Here is a 15886-nt window from a genome sequence, read left to right as displayed (position 1 = left end):
TAGAATGTCAACAGCTTCTATCATATCATACATGACTTCAGCCTAATGCACAGAAGAAAATGAATCTTGTTAAAACTGAAGAAATATCTCATGACGTTTTACTAATCAGTAAAGTTATTTTACAATGGGGAACTGATTTAAAGTTTTCATAAATCCTAGTGATGAAAAAATATTTCCAACTAATCAAATTAGCTGCTTAAATTGCTGAGGGAACTTAATTAAAATTAAATCAAGTAATTTGTATAAATCACACCAACAAACATTTCTCTTGAAATCTATTTAGTTTCGATTTGTATAAAGAATAAGTGCTCAAAGATGTTCACAAAAACCAGGCCTCTGAAACTCATTGTACTATTACGGAACATTTGTAAATGTGTCATTACCTGATTAGATTTAATATTTTAATGCTCTGCTAAAAAAAAAAAAATTAAAGTTATGTTTTGGAAACACTAGGTCTAAATTACCTTGACTTCAGTGATTTTCTGAGAGAAATTGGTTTATGAACTGTTATTTAGCAAATAACTAAGTGAATTTATTTTACTGCATTAGAACATAAGCTATATTGCTTCTTAGACTGTGATCAATATATTTGTTTATGGTATAAATCTTCTTAACTTATTATACATAACTTGCTTTTCAGAAATGTTTGGCTTTTTCTTGAAGGATATGCATGAATTTTTTAAAATAAATAGTAAACAGAAATACATATTAGTTTATATTTAAGTATTGAATATTGCTTATACAAATCTAAATATGATTTTAATTTCAAGCCTATGAGTTTATTTTGCCTTTTAAACTGTCTTTGCCTAGATATTACCCAGAAATGACTTACATTGATGAAAGTAAAACACCCCATGCATATAGGGAGGAAGAGTTGATATCATTATAATGATCTTTTATTGGATCACCTTCCCTGAATCCAGCTACATTGTTTTCATCTTTTTATTACCAAAAAATTAAAGTATTTATATAATATGTACAGTACAAAGAATAAAAATAATAAATACTATATGTTCTCTGCCCATCTTAAGGAAAGAGTATTACTAATATTTTTGAACGCTGGAAACTTCCCAATTATATTCCCTTGTCCCACCCTCAGAGGCTCCTGCCATGGTTTTTGCTCATAATTTACTGTATTTCTTTATATTTAAGCCATATTCACAGTTATCTTTGAACAATAAATGGTTTACTTTTACTTTTTTTGAAATTTATATATACATAAAATTCATTCATTTACTTACTTGCAACTAAACTATCCATTGAGTATCTATTATGTACCAGTCACTATTTTTTTCCAAAAATATTTATTATAGTAAACATTCATGAAATAAACAGAAAATAATCTTTGTGAGAAACTAAATTCCCACAAATGCAAGAATTGATACAAAAGAACAAAAGTGGAATACAACTAAAACTTTTAAAAGTTGACACTGCCTTCAAGTGTTCTAGGATAAAATGTTCTTACGCTCTTTAGCTGTCTCAACATGCTTTCAGAAACACAGAAACAACAACAACAACAACAAAACCTTGATTAAAAACTCAGAAGAAATGGTTGAGAAAAATGGATCTGCAGTAGTGAACAGAGTAGACAAAAATTTCCTTACCACAAAGAGCTTACATTCTAGTGGTGGATGTGATGAATGAGCAAAGAAAATAAGTGAAATACATCAAGAATACTTAATGATAATTGCAAGAGAGCAACTACATTAGGGAACAACAATATGAAATAAAAGGGGATTTTGTGCATTTAGTCAAGGTGTCAGGATGGCCTTACAGAAAAAGTAACTCTTGACTACAGACCTGAAGGAAGTGAGTGAATTAGTCATGCAGACAGAGAGAAAAAGGAAGTAGGAAATGCAAAGTCCCTGAGGTAGCCAAGAGATGGCAAGGAAAGACGTGGCTGAAGCAGTGTTTGCCAGGTAGAGATACAGAGCCAGAGGATATGGGATCAAGGAGGTGACAGCAGCCAGATCATGTGGGGCCTGGTAAAGACTTGGCCTTTACTCAGAAGCCTATGGAGGGCTTTGAGTAGAGTAGAGACATAATCAATTCTACATTATAACAGGATTACTCTGCTCCTGAGTGAAGAGCAGCCTGCATGGACTTAGACCAAGGCGGAAGCAAGTCTAGTTAAGAGGTTATATCAAAATCCAGACAAGAACTGGTATCAGTACAGATCAGGAAACAATAACCCTGGTACTAAGTGCTCAAATTTGTGGATATGTTTTGAAATATCCTTCAAATCCTGAGTAATCGGAAGAAATGTTATTTCAGTGTGCTACCTGAGATGGGGAGCCTGCAGGAGGAACCTGTGTTGGTTGGGGGGGTCATGATTATCTCAGTGATAGCAGTGTTAAGAATGAAAGGCTTAATTGTTAGTGTGAATAAGCCTAGTCAGTGATTGGCTATTACTGGTCTGACAGACTAGCAAAAGGTTGAGACTAGAGAAAAAAATTTGGAACACATCAGCATATAGGTGACCTTTATTAATTCCTCTTGATGTAAGTATTCAGAACAATGTGAACACTTTTTTAGTATTATCCAATATATTCTGAAGGGATTCTTTTTACATTATTGTTGACTTCAAGAAATTCTGCAACTTCAATTTGTATTCACCTCTTATTAAATTGCTGTTTTTAAATGTATAAGGGGGCATGATTTCGTTTCTGATAATGTATTGTTTGGTTCAACTAAATTTATTGGTTTTATTTGTGGCCATTTTCCAAAGTGGTTATATCAATTTACAATCCTACATCAATTTATAATACTAAGTGTATTGTTGCAAATTTATTTTCAAAATTTGCCAATCAGTTAGGCATTAAATAAAATCACATTCTAGTTTTTCTTAGCATTTCTTCGATTATTGTGAGCATTTCTAAATAATAATAATAACAATAATATCACACATTTGCCGAACTCTGATGTGCCAGGCTCTCTTCCGTGTGTGTTTGCATGAATTCACACCATCAATTTTATTACAGTTATTTGAATTAGATATTATTATTATCTATACTTTAAAAACAAGAACACAGGCCCTACCCATGGCTCACGTGGGAGAGCATGGTGCTGAGAACACCAAATCAAAGGTTGAGATTTCCTTACTGGTCATCTCTAAAAAAAAGAACACAGAATTTGCCCAAAGGTGTACAGCATAAAATCAGTGGACTTAAGACCTAAACCCCAGCAGTATAGCATCAAGGAACATATTGTCGACCACTATGAGTAACTGCTTCTCTCGAACTCTGTCCATGTGTTTTTGGCCATTTGCGATTGTTCTTTGAACTTCCTTTTCATACCTTTTGGTAATTTTAAAATTTAATTTAAAACTTTGGTAATTTCTTAATTTATTTTTTCATAGATTCACAGGAATTTATTATGCTCTCAAGATACTAATTAGTTTTTGGTTTTATGTGTGTTAATTTTCTATTTTTTTTTTTTTTTTACTTTTTGGCCAAGTAATTTTTTTTCCCCTATCTGTTGTATTCAAACTTTATCTTCTTACTCTTTTAGTGTTTCCTTTTAACTATAATATAGTAGAATTTTAAAAAATTGGTGAGAGATACTTTTAAATTGCAAAACACTATGTCATTTAGAATTTTTAAATAGCTCCCCACTGCCCTTATGACAATTTGCAAACTCATTATAGGATAAGATATACAGATGACATTGTGAAAATCAGTTTATTGCCATCTAAACCTGGATTTGGGAAATAATTACATAATGAAGATTTCTGTCTGTGTTTGGAGGGAGTGGTGTGGTTAGGAATCAGATTTTCTTTTTTTAAAAAAAATTTATTAATATATATGTTTTTTACATTCTATGATGTTGTTGCAAAGCAGTTGGGAGGTCGAGGGAGAGAGCAAAGGGGAAGGAAATGGGATGGAAGAAGGAGGAAGGAGGAGGGGTGGGACTGAAGCCTGTGGCACCCCTCTTATTCCCACAGGGGAGACCAGGAGTCTTCCAGCAGTGGTATGGTCATTGCTGGGCTGGGTGCAGATGTCACGGGGTGCGGCAAAAGCCCTCGTCCCCCACCACCCCAACTGAGGAACCCAGGGCCTTTTTGCTGCAGCACAGTGGTTGTTGCTGGGCTGGTTGTGCCCTTGGCCCCCCACTGCCCCTGCTCAGAGAGCCTGGAGTACTTCCTACGGTGGCTCAATGGTCATCTCTGGGCTGTTTGTGTGTCGGGGTGTGTGGCTGAGGCCTGAGGCCCCCACTCTGTGGACTGGTTGCAGGTGTTAGGGGCCATGACTCAGGTCCCCAGCCCTCCGCCATTTCTGGTTTGGTAGCCCAGGGTTTTTCGAGTCCTTCTAGGTGTTATAAGTATTCTTTGGTGAAATGAGACCTTTACTAGTTAATATCAAACTTTGTCTCTGGTTGTGGATCCTTTGCTTTTTCTTTCAGTTCTGCATTAGATTATTTGCTGTTCTCACCACCTAAACTCTATGCTGGAACTAATTTGTTGTCCTTTGCTTACTTCTAAAATGGGGGAACTTCCTGTGGAGACCAGTATTTGAGCTCTGTCGTTGAGCTAAATTGCTGCTTTGCTGCGGGTTCCCCAGGAAAGGCTTTTTGTGCAGCTCAGATTTTTTAATGGTTGACTTTATAGGTACTTCCAGCTCTCATGAGATCTGATGCACCTGAATTGTGTAGAAACTCTGGTCTGGGCCTAGGTCTTTTCATCAAACTTCACCACATGCAATTCTATACCTCTGACCAGTCTCCTCTGAGTGTTCCTACATTGATTGGAAAGCAGATCAGCAAATAAAATCCATAGCACATAGCATAAAAACTAGCTCATAGGGAAAAGTCTATTTTATTTGCTAAATAAACAAACAAAGAGGTTGAAAAGAATTAAGCCTGTCATAAGGATACAAAATAAATTTACATAATTCTTTGGCTTTAAATGATACCCAAGTATGAGCGAAAACCATTTGATAAATAATAAATTTAGTGCAACAAATTATCTTATGACAGAATGGTGTTTAAATTAAAAGAGATTTATAATGCAAACAATTTCTAGTTTTAAGTAGATACTGAGGGATCTTTTTGAAGTATGGGGCACCTTCTGCACTACCCTCTCAACTGCAGCCCTGTTGTATCCCTTCTGTGTCTTCTGCAGTCCTGTAAACACACACACAAAACAAGGTTTGCTACCAGATTGCACACTTTTGGCATGTGGCTGAGTCCTACTCTAGTCCTTGGACAGGCCACTAAAAATAAATGAACCATGTCTGAATTTCCAGTTATCAAAGTCTATGTTAACCTATATTATTTTAAGCTACATCTTCATAGGATGCATGTTCATTGCCTTCATTAAGGCTGGAATTTAATATGTTCTTTTATTGCTTAATAATACAGATCAGTAGTTTTCAGAATATCCCTCAAGGACGTGTTGGATGGAAATTGCGAAAGTGAGCAAAGCAGCCCTTTAAAAAAATCTCTTTTACCTACTAGATTTCCATGTAAGTGCCCCACAGAAACACATCAAAGGCAAATTTCATATACTTTTATGAGGTTCTAGGAAATCCTTCCAAAGAAAAGAAAATCTAAATTGACAGTGAAATTATGAGCAAAAAGATTCCCTTTTGATATTTAGTTTCATAGTATAAAAAGGTGTGAAAATTTCTGTAATGCACCATATTAATGTAAAATGTATCCCTTTGTCGTGATCTCGTTCTCTTTCTCCTCTTCTCCTATTCTGTCTACTCTGAGGTTTTGGGCAGGTAACACAAACCTTGATTCTCAGCTTCCTATTCAATCAAATATGGGTTTTAGAATAAATTTGGATCTCTGAATTGATATGTGGTATCAAACTTCTATAATTTTCTTTGTCCATAAGTGGCAAAGAATAGGCTCACATGATTCCATATTTAGGTGAACTTTATAGGATACATTTAAATAAAAAATGAAAAATAATCTTAGACTATGGGAAGTACTACACTGGGAAATTTTCTGGCTTTCAATAATGTAAATGTATTTTACTATTTAGTATAGCCAATTCCCCTTGGGTTTGAGGCAAAGAAACAGATTTGATGCCTCTGTAAATCACAAGAAAATTTTCCATGCAAGATGATTGGTCCAAAGCCTGAAGGCAATTTTATGTCTAAGAAATACAATAGCCTATGTACTCTAAGAGTATTTGCATAACTTAACCTATGTAAAGAAATCCTGATTCATACGTGCCTCTTGGTAACAAATACATGATAAGCAATTTAATATTCTAAAAAGCAATATTCAAATAATACTCTTGTCAGTCATTGATATGGAAATTATTATTCATAATTTATAATAGTGTGTACTCTTTGTAGGTTATGATTTAGAAAAGTGGTTTTCTAAATCAGGCTTCCATTGCAACACTATGAAATTCTACAGGCTTCCATTGCAATCTACAAAAGGATAACAATGTCTCACTTAAAAAAAAAAAAAATTCTATATAAATAAAATATAACAGCTTGAACCAAGGAACAACATGGAAGAAAATTAAACTACTTCTCTAGATATTTTTATAAACTTGTAAAGACACCATGAAATAAAACACTATAGGCCTGAGTCAGATTGAATATGCTAATTTCATTTTTATCTCTCAGTTTACCAGGAAAATACTCATTGCCATTTACTATTTATACCCAGTGAATCATTTTTTCATTTTTTGTGTATCCTAGTCAATTTGCAAATAACTTACAGAAATAAAAACAGTGATAGTAAAAAAGGATTTATTAAAAAATAATTTGAAATTTCATATTTTCAGATAATTGTAAATTCATATGAAGTTGTTAGAAATAATATATCCTGTGGATCTTTGACCCATTTTCCCCAGTGAAAATACCTTGCAAAACTATATATTATTACAAACAATATATTGTTGACATTGAGACAGTCACGATACTGAACATTTCTATCACCATGAACATCCCTCATGTTGCCATTTTATAGCCACATCAACTTTACTACAGTCCCAAATCCATCCTTAACCCCTGTCAAATGTTAATACGTTCTCCATTTCTACCATTTTGTCTTTTCCATAATATTATACCACTGGAATTATAGAGTATAACCTTTTGATATTGACATTTTTCACTTGGCATAATTTTCTGGAGATTCATCCAGGCCATGTGTGTATCAATAGCTTGTTCTTTTTTATTGCTTGCTAGTATTCGATAGTATGAATGCACCACAATCTGTTTAGCCATTTACCTGTTAAAGGTTGAAAGACATTTGGGTTGTTTCCAGTTTGAGGTTATGAATAAAAATTATCTAAATATTTGTGCAGTTTTCTTTTGATGTATGCATGTCTGAAAAGTTTTATTTCTCTGGAATAAAAGTCCAGGAGTGCAGTTAATAGTTTCTATGGAAATAACATGTTTTATTTTTTAAGAAATTTCTAAAATATTTCAGAGCATGGCTATACCACTTTGTACTATGAGCAATGAATGAGTAATCTAGTTTTTCAGTGTTGTCACAAGCATTTGTTGTTGTTATCATTTTATTTTATCCATTTTGATTGATATACAGTGAAATCTCACTGTTTTTATTTGCATGTCTCTAATAGATAATAATGTTGAACATTTTTATATTGCCAACATGATATATTTATTTTTTCTCAATAAAAATATTTTCATGACTCATGCTTATTTTCTAATTGAATTGTTTTTTAACTGTTGTGTTTTGAAAGTTTTTTTTTTTTAAATATATTCTAGACACTAGGCAATTGATGGATATGTGGTTTTAAAATTCCAGTGTTCAACTTGTCTTTTCATCTTCTTAAGAGCAAAAGTTTTTAACTTTGATGAAGATCAATTTAGTTTTTATTTTTATGAATCATAATTTTTGTGTCAAGAAGTCTTTCTCTAGCTGTAGATAATGATTTCATTTTTTCCCCCCATGATTCATAATTTTAACTTTTCCATATAAGTTCATAACACATTCTGAGCTAATGTTTGTGTAACATGTGAGACTTAGGTCAAAATTCATAATTTGCCTTTAAATGTCCACTTGCTTCAGCACCGTTCATTGAAAAAGCAATTTTTTCTCTACTCAACGTTTTTTGTTTTTGTCAAAGTCAGTTGGACAAGAGTGCTAGTTGTTGGATTAGAAGATGTCGCCCTGTCCTTATGGCAAGAAAAAATTGAACATCCTGAAAATCAATGACTTTTTGGACTCCTTAGAAAAGGGAGGTTGTGGGAAGCAGTACCCTGAAATCCAAATAAACAAGGAAGTCCAGAGTGTCATAGCCAAGATTTGCGTATCTAGATTAGAAGCTACTGGATACCAGGTAATAAACTGGTAGTAACAGTTAAATAGTAAATTGTGATGAATTGCTGAAGGTTAAATATACATTATCTTGAGAAATTACTGTGTGCTTCAGTTTGCTGATTTTTACCTCCAGGGACCCCACCAGGTTTCTATAGTTAAGACCTAAGAAAGATCTTCTCATGTATTGATGGGGGTCCGGGGGAAGAATAGTCACTGTGAAAAATATATATATGTATATATATATATGTATGTGTGTGTGTGTATAACAGGGTCTGCTATGCAGGGTTAATGCCTTTACTAGAAACTTTTCCAAGCTGAGGAAAGGCATTCTTCCCACTATCACCCTTCTAGCCTTACTGTCTTGCTTAATAGAGACAAAAAGCTCTACTACTAGAAAACTCTTGTGAAGGTTAGAGCCCAGATACAAAGATCCATTAAAAGACTGTGATTTAATCATAACATTATAGAACACTTCTTTTACCCCATGCCTGACCACTGTACCAACAAGGCTTTGGTATAATAACAGTGGATTACAGTTGAAAGTGCTGCAAGACAGAGACTGTCTCTAAGAAGGAGCACCTAGGGAAGCTCAAAGTTAAGAAGGGAGACAAAAACAAGGACAACAGAGGAATTTGAAACCTCTAGCATCTACAGCTATAGCAAATGCTAAACACAGCCCAGCTCTTAGCTAGATTAATGTAAAATCTCACATTAAAGTTCTTTCCTCAGTTTCAATTTGCCAATATACTTTGTCTGAATTTCAGCAAAAAACTACAAGGTATGCAAACAAGCAAGAAGAAAAAAAAATCAAAGTGTAAAGAGAAGAAAACAAACATCAGGAGAAAACTTAGGTGTGAAACAAATTTTAGAATTATCAGAAAAGGAATTTAAAATAATTACTGTCAGTATGTTAAGGGCACTAATGGAACAAAGTGGACAACATGCAAGAAAAGATAGGTAATGTAAGAAGAGATATGAAAACACAAAAACAAAGCCAAAGGAAACGCTAGCAATCAAAAACATTGCAATGCAAATGAAAATTGTTTGTGTTGAGCTAATTAGTAGACTGGACATGGCTCAAGAAGGAATCAATAACTTTAAATGTCTGTCGGGTCCTCTGCCTGCGGACCCGAACAGCCCTAGCCTCGTTCCTTTTGGTGGGCGAGCGAATTGCCCAGATTCCTCTTTCCCTCCGTCCCCGTTGGGAGGAGATGGGGGAAGAGAGCCATGAAGAGAGGTGAGCACAGCCCCGGCCCCAACCAGCCCGTTAAAGGACACTCAGATGCGGCAGGGGTTCTGTCGAGCAGTTCTATTTATTATCACACAAGCACTTGCTTTTATAGGCAGATGGGGAGGGGATGTTTTAACATAATCCTATCAGCTTAAAGGTCAAGAGCATGCATCCTGTCTCAATGCCTAGCTATTGCAATCACGCAGTGATCATGAGCATGGAAGCGCGTATTTGGCCAAGAGGGGCTAAGGCAAGGTTCCCGCAGACACTCCCACCCTACTTCCTCCCGGTGCCATCTTAGGCTGCCATTTTAATACGCCCTTGTGGGCCCATAATGGTGCCACTTGTAATGTCACTTAAGGTGGCATTAATTTTTCAGGCTTGTCAAATGTCTATAGAAACTTCCTGAACTAAAATGCAAAAAAAAAAAAAAAATTAAAAACAAACAAAAACCACAAAGTGGAACATCTGAAATCTGTGCACACTTTGAAAGGGTGTAAAATATGAATAATCATAATACTAGAGGAGAATAAAAAGAGAATGGAAACAAAGAAATTGAAGAAATAATTTCTAAGAATTTTCAAAATTAATAACAGAAACCAAACCACAGACCCAGAAATCTCAGAGAACATCAAGCAGGATAAATAACAAAATTCTACACTGAAGCATATCATATTCAAACTTTAGAAAAACAAAGATGAAAAGAAAAATTTTGATAAAAGACAGGATCAAAAAAAAAAAACACTCATCTATAGATAAATAATAAGAATTCCAAATGATAAAAATATATATTTATTCAGAATGTATAGGAACTTAACTCAACAGCAAAAGAAAATGCAAATAATCCTATTTAAAATGGGCAAATGACCTGAATAGACGTGTCTCAAAAGAAGACATACAAATGGTGAACAGGTATTTGAAAAAATATTCAGCATCACTAATTATCAGGGAAATGAAAATCAAAACCACAATAAGATATTATCTCACCCCAGTTAGAACACCTAATCAAAAAGATTAAAAATAACAAATGCTGGAGAGGATGCAGAAAAAAAGGAACTCTTATACACTGTTGGTGAGAATGTAAATTAGTACATTCATTATGAAAACAATATGGAAATTTCTCAAAAAAGTAAAGTAGAACTACCATATAATCCAGCAACCACACTGCTGGGTATTTATCTAATGAAAAGGGAATTAGTATACCAAAAAGATATCTGCACTTCCATAGTGCACTTTGCAGCACTATTCACAGTAGCCAAGATATTGAATCAACCTAGTTGTCTGTTGACGAATAAATGGATAAAGAAAATGTATATGTATACATAATGGAATATTACTCAGACATGTAAAGGAATTAAATCCTCTCATTTACAGCAATATCAATAAGCCTGGAGGACACTATGTTGAGTAAAATAAGTGGGGCACAGAAAGATAAACACCACATGTTCTCACTCAATTGTGGGAACTGAAAAAAAACCCCACAAAACAACAACAACAACAAAATAGTTAAGCTTTTAAAAGTAGAGAGAATTGTGTTTACTGGAGGATGGGAAGGATAGTGGAGCGGGGATAGGGAGAGGTTGGTTAATGCTTACAAAAAAATTACAACTAGATAGAAAAAATGACTTCTAGTGGTCAGCTAGAAAAGGAGATCAAATGTTCTCACCACAAAGAAATGATACACTTTTGTAATGATAAATACGCTAATTACACTGATTTGATCATTACACTTTGTATACATGTATTATTGAAATGTAACTCTTTACTCCATAAATATATATCATCAATGTGCAATTTAAAAATAAATAAATTTTAAAAATTTTAAAAAGAATGTTAACAATTAGCTACAGAGACAGAATAATGGATAATTTCATTTTTTCTCTATTATTTTTTAAAATTTCTGCAATAAATATGCATTAATTTATTAAAACGTTTCAACAACATGGAAAATAAATATATTTTATCAAGGAAAAAAATTATTTTGCATTTTTGTGTGGATCTATCTCTGGATTCTTTATTCTGTTCCTGTTTATCCATGTCTATGCCTCCAATAGTACCATATAGTCTTGATTACTTCAGCTATATGGTAAGTCTTGAAGTCAGGTAGAGTTGTCACTGGCATTCTAGAAGAATAAATTCTTTTCAAAATTCTTTTAGCTATTTTAATTTCTTTGTCTTTCCATAGAAATTCTAGAATGATCTTATCTATATGTACAAGTCTTGCGGGGAGTTTGGCATGGATTGAATTAGAATTGAATATCTGTTTGAGAGGAATTGATTCTTTACTTTGTTGAGTCTTCCAATCCATATATATATAGTATGCCTCAACATTTATTTATATTCTCTGTCATTTCTTTCTTTAGCATTTAGTAGTTTTCAGCATACAACTCTTAAAGATAGTTTGATAGATTTACATTTAGGGTTGGCGTTTTTTGCAAATTGCATTGTATTTTAATTTGAGTCTTTACATTTTTGTTCCTAGATAACTGAAATATAATTGACTTTTGTATATTTATTTTGTATCCTATGACCATGATAATTGCATTTGTTAGTTCTAGTAATATTTTTGTAGAATCTTTGGAGTTTTTTTGTAGGCAATCCTATCATCTACAAATAAGGATAGTTTTATATCTTTTTCCTTTCCAAACTATATGTGCCCCCCTCTCTCTTTCTCTCTCTCTCCCTCCCTCCCTCCCTCCCTCCCCTCTGCCTCGCCTGTTTCACTATTTCATTGGCCTGAACTTCCAGCACCATATTTAGAGTGATTAGATTGAACATTCTTGCCTTGTTGCCAATAGTAGTGGATAAGCGTTCAGTCTTTCATCATTGGGTATAAAGTTTGCTGTGGGCATTTAGTAGATGTTCTTTATGATATTGAGCATGTTCCCCCTCTTTTCTGAATCTTCTGAGAATTTTTTGTTATGAAATGATGAATTTTGCTGGTGTTTTTTCTGCATTGAATGATGTAATTATGTCATTTTTCTTCCTTAGCCTGTTAGTGTGATAGATGACGTTTGATGGATTTTCAAACACTGAAACAGCCTTACATGCTTGGTGATGGTGAACATTTCTTTTTATACATTGCTGAATTCTATTTGGATGAGATTAAAAATCCATGCTATTTCTGCTACCATTTTCTTACTTGTAGTTCATATCTGTAATATTATAATGGAATTTTCCATTTTCTCCATTTTGCAATATAGAAACACATTTTGATTTGATAACTGCCTAAGATTAATATTGGGTGCCAGCTTTTCCATAAAAATTTTGACAAGGACATTGTAACTATTTGTCTATTTGTCTAATTGCTTTATGTCTCCTTCAGCAATTACTTCATTTCAAATCTAGCTATGATGATATAACACAGTAGCTTCTTAAATGTCTTTGAAATGCTGAGAAGGCTCTTTTTCTGATAAAAACTGTGAAAACAAAAATTTTTCAAATCTTTTTACATTATGAAATTTCCTTAGAAATATAAATACAAATATGTGTGTATATATATGCATAAGTGTGTATATGCATGGTATATGTGTATATAAATATACATACATATGTATTCATATATATGTAAGAAAAAATGACTCAGTGTAGACTTGTATGTGTTGTCTCCTGCTTTAACATCCCTATACCATTACTTTTAGAGGAGTTCATCTATTTTTATGGTTCAGATTGACACAGGAACATTTTTGAAATTTGGAACATTTTTATATGTTCTTTGTGGAAATGTCTTTCATTATCAAAACAAGAACTGTATTATTCTTCATTTAGAAATCTGTACTAATGATCCTCCCATGCTATTAGAAGGTGGTGTGAATCAGTTTTCCTGGATTATGCCAGTAGTCTGGGTAGCTAGCCCATTTGTGTGTCTGGTATTAGGATGCAAAATGTCACATTTTCTGGTGCCTTTTACTCATAGTTTAAGTGCTGAGAACAAGAATCATATCAAAAGCTGATTTCATGTAATTTCTTTTGCATTTGGTCCAGGGCATTGAGTCAGAGATTTGTAGGAGTTGTTTGCTGAGCCTTCCCATTACATGCTGCACGTTACCTGGCGTATCCATTTCTTTGCTCATTGCCCTGATATGACCCTCACTTATGACCACCTCATCCTAGGGTGGGTAGTTCTAGAGTTGGCATGCCCTACCTCCTGCTGTTGGATGAAGCCTGATTCTGAATGGATTAATTTTTTAAAAATCCTGTATTTCTGAGATTAAAACTCAGATATCTCATAGCTATGAGCAAGACTTTAAGTCTTTCACTATGATTGCCACTAAAATGTTTGCTATGGATTTCAGAACAAATGAGATTTTAAAAGGCTTTGCAATAATGTCGTTGATTACAGGGATGCTTCTACATGCAACCACATAGCTGTCATGTACCATGCTTAACCTTACATAGGAGATGTTGATAAGGTTTCTCTTACTACTTCTCTATCTGCTGGGTTGAATATTCTTGAATTTTTCCTGACTATTAGAATCCCTCCCAGCTCAAATTTTAGGCAAATTCCTTTCAGCCACCCTTGTCACATCTATCCCAGTCCACAGCTCAACAAAATCAAAGTCTCAGGCAACTCCAATATTAATCTGACCTGAGTTATCAAAAGCCATTCAGTCAAAGAATTATTATTATTTTTTTTTAAGTTTCAAAGTCACTCTACCTGGATTAATTTTTAAAAATCATGCTTCAACATGCATTAATATCCAATTTAATCCAAACAATTTGGCTGGTCAAACTATATTGGATCACATTAAATTTTTAGTAGATGGGACAGTTTTACTTTCAAATACTATAAGTTTTGATGCATTTATTTTTCTTTACACTTTGTAGTCACTCTCAACATCAACTTGCATATTTTAGATGTCAACATAATTGCAAGAAGTTAGCTGGCTCAGTACCCTTCTTACAGGAAATATTCAACTAATTGATAATAGAAAATCTTGTTAGGGAAACATTTTAGAGATCTTTGTAATTCTTGATTCTTTTCTCTAACCACATATCAAGAACTGTGAGTGCTATTATAGTTGGCACTGTGCTATTCCTAAATGGCACCCATAGAATCATCTTATGGGCATAAATTCCTTAGGCCACGTTTGAGAGATTTTAGATGGGAGAGTGTCTGATTGCAAACTCTGAGGGTATTTTCTCTGAAGAGGAAAATATGCTCCCTGCTTACTAAGTGATTCATTGTGTCTAAAAGGAAGATATGTAAAAAGATGAGGAAAAATGAATGTCTGTCTATGTAGCAATCTGTAGCTTACTGCCATCCCTTCACGATGATGATTTGTTTTCTTTGTGGCCATTGTGTCCTAGAGCTTTTGGAAATGGATGACATTTTCCCCACATAACTTTCTTTTTCTTTTTGATTCAGGACATTTAACATCATCATCTTTGACAGCCTGGTAAACATTTCTTGGTGTAAGGCAAGCAATATTTTCAGTTTTTTGTTTTCTTTTTTTTTTTTTAATTCATTCATGTGGTAAGTGCTCCTGCAATAGGGTCCAACAATGGTAGCTTGTATATAGTAGACACTCCAGAAATAAGGCAAATGAATGAATGTTCCAAGGACTGATGATTTCAATATCAGATGCTGACATGCCAATTATTCTGCTAGATATGCATTGAAGTAGATTTTTTGAGACTAAGGCCTTCCTGGTGACTATCAAGTCCACTGTCTGCCAATTTACAAAGTTAAAGCATGCCCTGTTTAGGGTCAGTGCTTTAAAATCATAAAGATTATCACTGGATTAATATGATTATAATAAAAATAACGATACCTAACATGAATTGAATGAGTCTAAAGTACTAGGCATTATGCTAATTAAGTGTTACAGTATTTGATGCTTATGACAGCCTTACGAATCTAAAAATCTTTCCTGCTGTTTATTGGAAGTAACACTCACCCTTACAGAAAAGTAACACAAATTTATACTATTTTTACCAGCTGGACTTTGCTCCCAAACTGTATGTACCACTTCCATCGATGATGGTTAGGTTAGGTTTCTCCTACTTGTTTTAAATGAGGGCATGTATAGCGTACAAAATGATTCTTGTATTGTATTACCTGCCAACTTAATTTTTCTTTGGCCATCATCTTATTTGTGGATTGAGTTGAGTTGTGTGAGAATGATTCTTATTACTGAAGAGACCAGTACTAAAGGAGTGGCTGCTATCTAGAGGAGAGAGGGGCCCATCACAAATACAAGACAGCCCCAGTTAGATCTTTTATGGAAATATTAAAAAAGCACAAAAGATGAACCAAAGAGTAAAAGAAACCAAAGAACACAATCAACAGGGAAAATGCAAAGACACATGATCTTTTTTCTTTTCTTCTCTTAGGGTACAATGCAAGGGGAAACAAACTCTTAGGAACTGCACAGATTTGAATATGTCCATAACAATACC

This window comes from Cynocephalus volans, chromosome 9 (genome assembly GCF_027409185.1).
Source record: "Cynocephalus volans isolate mCynVol1 chromosome 9, mCynVol1.pri, whole genome shotgun sequence".
Lineage (NCBI taxonomy): Eukaryota > Metazoa > Chordata > Mammalia > Dermoptera > Cynocephalidae > Cynocephalus > Cynocephalus volans.
The sequence above is the reverse complement of the archived record's forward strand: the minus strand, read 5'-3'. Positions refer to the sequence as shown.